The sequence below is a fragment of the Ostrea edulis genome, chromosome 4 (genome assembly GCF_947568905.1).
Source record: "Ostrea edulis chromosome 4, xbOstEdul1.1, whole genome shotgun sequence".
Lineage (NCBI taxonomy): Eukaryota > Metazoa > Mollusca > Bivalvia > Ostreida > Ostreidae > Ostrea > Ostrea edulis.
In genome coordinates, this window is record NC_079167.1 from 24,918,192 (window position 1) to 24,926,446 (window position 8,255).

An 8,255-nucleotide genomic window follows, 5' to 3' on the forward strand; every position below is an offset into this window, starting at 1 on the left:
TTCGAGGTGACGAGAAACCAATATAATTGTGATTAGTGGAATAATTATCATAACTAAAACAAAGATTCCGATATCTGGAAAAAGAATAATGAAAATAAATATTATGGCTGTACTGAATATTTTTAAACATAATAACAGTGTTTTAATGTGCAACGAAGGGGGCGGCACCTCGACACCGCATTTGTCTCTACTTCACTTGAAAAAAAGGGGGGGTGGGGTTCTGATTTCAAAAACGTTTTTATACCAAACGAAACATTACTGAAGCATATAGGTTAAATAATGCTTTAAATGAAAGCAGTTATATTACACTCCATTAGGTTGCTACCCAAATATAGTATCTAATGAGTCTATTTCCTCGCATATAAAATTGAGACCCCCCCCCCCCCCCCCAGCACCACCAACACTGTTTTTCGCAGTGTTCGACTATGTCCAATGCAATTTTTTTTTTATAATTTGTTGAACAAACTTTATAAACATTTTCAGAATATATATATATACATGTATGAGAATGAATAGTGAACAGTCATTGAATTAATTTGTAAAATATAAATTACAAACCAGTTCATGCTACTGCGAGATGGATGGCTCGACGTCCCGCTTGTCGAAAAAACTCGTACTTTTCAACTTCAAAGGCTGTTTATAGTTGTTGTTGGCAAACAGTCAGGTAGGGGTTTTCCTTTGTTGGCGTTCAATCTACGAAGTGTTTGGATTACAGTCTATAACTAGTACAAGTCCATGATGTTTCGAAGTGTCGTAATCCATTTGTTTCATCAACTTTAATCACGCTTTTCGGATCTTTTGTCTGTGCCAGAAAGGGGTAGAATGTAATGTTTTTTATGGAAAGCCATAGGGGACCCCCAGGTCATGTTCTATATATTTCATTGTAAATCAATCCTGGCCGGCCAGGATATGTTATCCTGGCCAAGTCAGGATTGCAAACATGACCAGCCATGATTTTCAATCCTGGCACATCCTATCCTGGCCGGTCAGGTTATGATTTCAATCCTGGCCAATAACATGGTCATCCAATCCTCACCTGGCCACCCAAACCTGGTCGGTCATGATTTCAAACATAACCAAGCCAGGATTGATAACCTGGCCATCCAATCCTGGTCATGATTTTCAATCCTGGCCAAGTCAGGATTGCATTGCGCCAGGATATATGACTTCCAAACGCAGTCAAGATTTCTCAAGCGTCGCCAAGATTGGCCTGGCCAAGTTGCATGTTCGAATGATTCAAACAAAAAAACGCTGTCAAGATTTCCCAAGCGTCGCCAAGATTTATTGCCCAAGATTTTCGGTGATGAAGATTTATTAGGCCAAGATTTTCAAGGACTTAGATTACATCCTTCTATCTGCACATGCTGCATGCCGCTGCACTGAAGACTCAGAAGTTATTGTGATAACAAGGTGGGTGGTTTGTGTTTTTCGTTCAGTTATATAGATCAAGTCATTATGTTTCTACATCGTTTTCGCCTTAAATGTATTTGATTAACCATTACGCTACTCTCTTAAAGAATAATATAATAATGTATATGTGCCTATCGAGGAAATTCGAGTCAAAACCAAATTCGTTCATCTCATAATTTTATAATATGTTGACAGTGCTGCCGTTTGAGCGAGCGCAGCTTCTTGTATGTACATATTTTGTAATGTTCATGCTTTGATCAGGTTCAATTTAAACAATATCTATTTGCCAAATACTCATGACATGAATTTTCTCTCAGGGTTTTATATAAAAAATCATTAAAACATGTATGTACATGAATGTGACTGAAATATTTTTATGCTATATATACATTTTGTTTCTACTGCCTTCACTATGATTTGCTTAACCTTTGATGCACGACACTGCTCTGGACTGTATGCTCTCAGCAGTCGACTGCCTCTACGTATTTCTTCTTTCTTTTTTTATTATTCTCAATCTTTTCAAGTTACGAATTGTATAATAAAAATGCCCAAACCTTTCAAGTTTGTAAAATTGGGTTTAAACAGCACTGCCTTTGAACATAAAATGCATTTCAATATAATGATAATTTAACCCCACCACCACCACCACCATGCGCATCTATCTAATTTTAAAAAAAAAATTAAATTCATATGATAATCCCCTTGTAGAAATGGTATGTTCCAAAAGAGAAAATTAGAACAATATTTATAATATTGTACATAATCCTAGTTGTGACACAGTGATGAAATATTTTAGCACTGATTATATTTGCTGTTTGCCACTAATACAAAATTTTATCACTTAGTCTAAATATAATCAGATATCATATGTCTGTGTGTCTGGCATTTTAAAATTTAATACCTCAACAATAAATTTCAAAATCCCAATGTTAATGAAGACTTTATGATAAAAAGAACTACAGAGAATTTTCACCCGTAAACATACAATCATTTATTGTACCACAGGGTCTTCTTATTCATTTTGTTCTCAATCTATATATAATTTATATATAGCATATAAATTGAGAACAAAATGGATAAGAATCCCCTGTGATTGTGTGTACAGTGTTGAAAAAATTTCATAAGCACCAAACAAACAACAAAACTATTTGTCATATTGTAAATTGAAGTGTTATAACCGAGAAACTAAAATCATTTTAAACCAAAACATACCAGTTTCAAAGTCTAAAGTTTTTGTGACTTTCTAAAGCATTAATTTTTTTTAAATTTAGACGAACCTAATTCTGCCCATATATATATTTTTGCACCTTGTTTTCACTGCAAATTACTCTCCCCGGATTCCCCTAACCTTGTACCGTTAACCAAGAATTGGTTTTCCTCCATCTGTGTAAAACAAGTGCATGTGTGACGGAAGTAGGTAAAAATAAATGCGCGACTCCCATTCTTGCAAATACTTTCAAATAGTTAGCGAGACAATGCTGCAGGAGCGACATTTCAGTAAAAACTTAGTAAGTTTAACAGAAGAAATATATATCGTTTGTCCTGTACCATTTTCTGTGCCACCAATCAATCGTTTACGATTTATGATATAAGTTTTCATCTGCTTTCGATCGCACCCTACCTGTTTATTTAAGAAAGAAGTATAATAATTACCCGTTAGGCTTATACAGTTGTGTATTGAGTTACCTCTACGCATGACTTTAAGAGTGTAAAGCGTATTTACATTCGCGAATGCGTAATTGTACGCCTGATTTTAAACTTTAATGCGTATTTGGTAAAATTTAATGAGTATTTACGCTGATACGCACCTTATCTGGAGCTCTGTCAGACTGAGTACAACTTGTTTCTTTCTCTTCAAGAGGCGTTTGTGCATGTGTACTTGTTTGTGTGTGTGTGTGTAATAATCGGGATATTATTAGGTTCACTTCCAGTATTAGGTTCTTGCTAGATTAAAATATATTTAAGGCACCCAGAATGCATATCAGCAATTATAATTACAATCACATAAGGGTCGGGCTGATGAGTTTTATATTCATTCATTTTGTGACTAAAGTTACAGTTGATTGTAATCTTATTGAATATTGTATGAAAAGGTGAAGATAGCAAACAGTGATTCATGATCAATAATCTCATGTCACTCCTAAAAGGAAATATAATGATGTAATGATTTTATTTCACAGTAATGTTTTGTGTGGATTGTGGAGAGAGGTTGCTTCCCACAAATAAATTTTGTGGAAACTGTGGAGCTGCTGTCTGCAAAAGAAATGGTAACAAAGATAATATTTTTAGTGCTTTTGATATTTCACATATCATACCACACTTTTATTACATGTAAGTTTGATAAATTGATACCTATTATGTATTTATTTTGAAAACACTGCAGATTCCATGCATATATGCATTTTACTTAATGATTCATGTACATTTATGTTCTTATGTTTTCTTCAATTTACTATTTAGATGTCAAGGATAAACCTAGCTCCACAGGCATGCTGAGTCCTTGGGCCAAGGGCAAGTATAAATTGTAAATTATATGATCCCAGGGATAGGGGTTTTTGGTATCAGGGTGGGGCCAAAATGGTCAGTTATGAAATGTGTGAACAATAGACATTTTGAACTACTTGATAACTATCATTCCAATTCTTTTCAAATTTTGTATGAAATATCTTTGGAAGAAGGGGGGCATAAATTGTAAATTTCAGGATTCCTGGGGCCTTAGAGGCGGGGCAAAAACTGTCCAAAATTGACCAATTTTCTAAAATCTTCTCTACAGCCGCACATGTTTAAGAAAAGCTAAATGGATAGTGATGTAGAGCAGGAAGGCCTCTACCAAAATTGTTAATTTCATCCCCGGGATAGGGGTTCTGACACCAGGGCGGGGCCAAACTTACTATATAGTGTTTATGTGTAAAACACTTAATCTTTACTGTTATTGATACTAAATTGAAAGTAAATGGATATTTAGAAAGAGGAGGTAGTCCTTTACTAAAATTGTAAATTTGATGATCCCTGTGGTACACTGGTATTAAACTGATGTACGTAACTGCAGTTACATACATCCCAAGATGGCGGAAGAAGAAACGGGTAATTTTTCAATTTAGGTTATATCTTATCCTATCAACTATCCAGTGATATTAATTAGTCAAGTTTGTGTATTTCTTTACGCTTTATCGTTCAGAATGGTAAAATCCATTTGCTTCTCCTGAATGGACGAGTTAAACTCCTGTGTAAAAACACACGTGATGTACGTAACTCATTAAAATATTTTTGGTTGATGTACGTAATTTTCCTATATGATGTACGTAACTGTGCACTTCACTCGTAGTTTGACCATCCCTAAAGCTTGCTTTCTAAACAGCTAAACAAGCAGAGAAGTAATGCACATACTTTGTGGCAGAGAAAGAATGTCATTAGCTATAAAAAAGAAAACCTCATTCTATAACCTCTTGAGATATTTGATACGAACAGATGCTGCACACAGGGGGAAAAAAAGGGGGGGGGGTATTACTCCAAATTTTGTACCATTTAAAGACTATGCCTATTCTTGGGAGGACAAATTTTGGTGTCTTTTGGAGGTCCAACAAAACCGTAGTATTTCTGTCGGGGGGGGGGGGGGGGGGGGGGGGGGGGGGGGAGAGGTGGGGGGGGGGGTAGGTAAAATGGATGTTTTGGGGTTAGTTTTCTTGGTATTTTGAAGGAGTTAAACATTTAAAGGAGAAATTTACATCATTATCATTAACTTGTATGAATGTTTCACAAGCTTAGAAGATCTTGATTTTAAGATGTTTAATTTAAATTTTTCAGGTTATGTAGATTTTCAGTAATTCCTTATTATTATTTTGGGGTGGGGTGGGGGGTGTTAAAAGTGTGCATAGATATTTAGGGGATGTTTTTACCAGGTATTTCTTTAGGATACATTGACAAACATGATTTGTTTGGTATTCTTTTGCTGCAATACAACGTAGACTCAATTACTCTGCTGGAATTAACTCTCGTGAAAATTTTTCATGTGATCTTCAGAGCTCCAGAGTCTGTTTTATCCGAGTACAATTAATTACCTTCAATATATTATTTTATTATCATTTCATGCGTTCTCGTCTGCATATGCATGATATACATAAGTGTTGTAACATGTCGAAATTTTCATATTTCTTATGTGCCATTTTTTTGATTGATTGCTCTTTAACTTATAGTATTATAGGTACTACATCATAAGATATGAAAGAATGTTCCTAAATTTTCTTAAAATAGCTTAAATTGAAAGTTTGATTTGATGGCATGTTGGTAGCATTATTTAACATGTGATTTTTATTAATGAAGGCATTCTATCGGGCTTTTTGAATGAACAAATGAATAAAAGTTTAATGGAGATCTTTTGAGTTACGTACATCTTTTATGTGCAAATCGGAAAGTTACGTACATCATATTGTGAAAGTTACGTACATCAATCTACGTATTTCAAATACCGATTGCAGCAAATTCAGGACAGTATCATGAAGACTCTCGGTACAATTGTGAACTATTGATATAAATAGACATCCTCTTTCGTGAAGTGTATTTCACTTTGCTTTCTAAAAGACAAAAACATCGCTATTCTAATTTACCTGTTTCTTCTTGAGAAATGAAAAAATAAGTAGAAACATGTTGTTTTGCTCACCTGAGCTGACGGCTCTAGTGAGCTTTTCTAATCAAAGGTGTCTGGCATCCATCTGTCGTGTGTCATCTGTTGTTTGTCGTCTGTAAATTTTTACAATTTTCAACTTCTCAATAACCATGAGCCATGCCTCATTCCAAGGGTAGATAATTAAGAATTAATGATAATTTGATGGGATCTTTTCAATACCTTCTTCCCAAGAACCACTGGGCCAGAAAAGATGAAACTTGTGTGCAAGCTATATTACTTGGTGTAGATTCAAGATTTTGTTCAAATCTTGACCCCAGGTGGTAGGATGGGGCCACAACAGATGATCAAAAGTTTACATATAGGAATTATCTAGAAAATGTATATTAAATCTTTTTTTCTAAGAACAGCAAAGGTTTGATTTATCATCAAAATACAGAAGCATCTTCATGTAGTGTAGATACAAGTTTGTTCAAATCATGAACCCAGGGGGTAGAGTGGGGCATCAAAGCTTTACATACAAAAATATAGGCAACACATGTATCTTGAAAAATCGTCTTTTCAATAACAGCAAAACAATGATTATTCTTATTAATTTAGGAGTATCCTAGGGTAGTGTAGATCCAAGTTTGTTCAAATCATCAACCCAAGGGGGTAGTGTGGGACCACTTATATAAATACTCAAACTTTTCAATATTGAATTGATTTCTGCTTTTCTTTAGTCAAAGTGCTCAGTTGAGCGATATGGCCCATGGGCCTCTTGTTAATTCGTATGAAATCAAGGAAAGGGGGAAAAGGTTAGGAGGAATTGCACAGAGTTACAACTCTTTTGAAAGGAAAGTCTGTCATGATTGCCGAGTGTCGGGTCAATATTATACAATTATTGCTGTTTTTGAGATCAAGACAATGATTTAGCCACCTTCCATGTACAATATTCACCAAGCCCAAAGGGCAAGGTTAGTATTGTACATAGAACATGGCTAAAGCACTATATTGACTGAAAATACAGCAATACAGTAATTGTTTTATTATATGAACCATTATTTATATGTTTTAAAAACTAGTTATTCTGATCCCCTAAATACTAAATATCATCTCCAAAAATTAATTCAGTGAATCATATTAATACATCTGTACATGAAACTATGTATTTTATATTCTTATGTGTGTTCTCTCTATTTTGAAGGAGAAGGTCAATTTATCTGAAGAATCTCCAGTAAGTACAGACAGAAAAAGAGAGTAAGAAATGTACAATTTTAAACCATATTTATTCCCCCATAATCGAAGATTCTGGGGCTCATAGTTTTTTCTCTGTCCATCTGTCTGTTTGTCTATTTGTCCACAAAAACTTTAACCTTATTTATAACTTTTGATTGGTTGGAGCTAGAGCTTTCATATTTACGTGTATATTCCTTTTAACAAGACCCTTTTTTGGGTACCAACTATTACGTCTTGACCTAGACCTTAGAGTTTGACCCACATTTGCAAAATTTCACTGGACTTGAACCTTTGGGAGAGGACTACCCAAGTTTTTATACACCAGTCATTAGACGGGACGTATTATGTTATGGCACTGTCCGTGTGGCTGGCAGGCTGTCCATCTGTCCTCGGTCATGTTTTCTGGACTTTTTTCTGTAACGGATGCATGTACAACTTTGAAGTTTGGTTACAATATCTCCCTCAAGAATTGTGAGATTGGATTTCAGCTGGATTGGTCCATCCTTGACCTACTTTACGGCTATAAGTAGGTCAAACAGTTGTTGGAACTGGTGTCCAATCCCTATAATTGACATTATGTCAATAAAATATGTTCAAAACAAACTTACAAAAATGTGAACTTGGCCATTACTTTTGCACCATTGGTGCTTTGGGCTTTCATGCTTCACATGTGTATTTCTTGTGATAAGATTTTCCTTGGGTACCAACAACTTTGACATTGGAGTTTGACCCGCTTTGTGAAAAACTTTAACCTTGGCCAAAACTTTTGAATGGCTAGAGCTAAGATGTATGTATTTTACATGTTTATTCCTTTTGACATTGACCTTTGAGTTGGCCTTCTTTTGGAAAAGTTTAACCTTGGCCATAACCTGTGAATGGTTGGCGCTAGTGCTTCCGTGTTTCCCATGTTTTCCTTGTGACAAGAATTCTCCTTGGGTACCAACAATTTTAATTGTATCAGCATTTCACAAACACATCTTGATAGAGATGTTAATGGTGTTATTGA

General features: G+C 35.1%; 2 long non-coding RNA genes across 3 annotated transcripts in view; both read left to right on the forward strand.

The window, feature by feature from the left end:
• Window positions 1–848: 848 nt before the first annotated feature.
• Window positions 849–4,208, forward strand: LOC130054063 (uncharacterized). The gene is made up of 3 exons (XR_008802333.1): window positions 849–1,410; window positions 3,591–3,677; window positions 3,871–4,208. It is a non-coding gene; the product is annotated as an uncharacterized LOC130054063 (long non-coding RNA).
• A 3,006-nt stretch (window positions 4,209–7,214) lies between these two features.
• The window catches only part of LOC125672746 (uncharacterized), a 5,835-nt gene continuing 4,794 nt past the window's right edge, over window positions 7,215–8,255 (forward strand). The window contains exon 1 of one of the 2 annotated variants that reach the window (XR_008802330.1): window positions 7,215–7,270. This is a non-coding gene — a long non-coding RNA (uncharacterized LOC125672746). The remainder of the gene's footprint in view (window positions 7,271–8,255) is intronic. The other variant, XR_008802329.1, reaches the window with a different exon arrangement.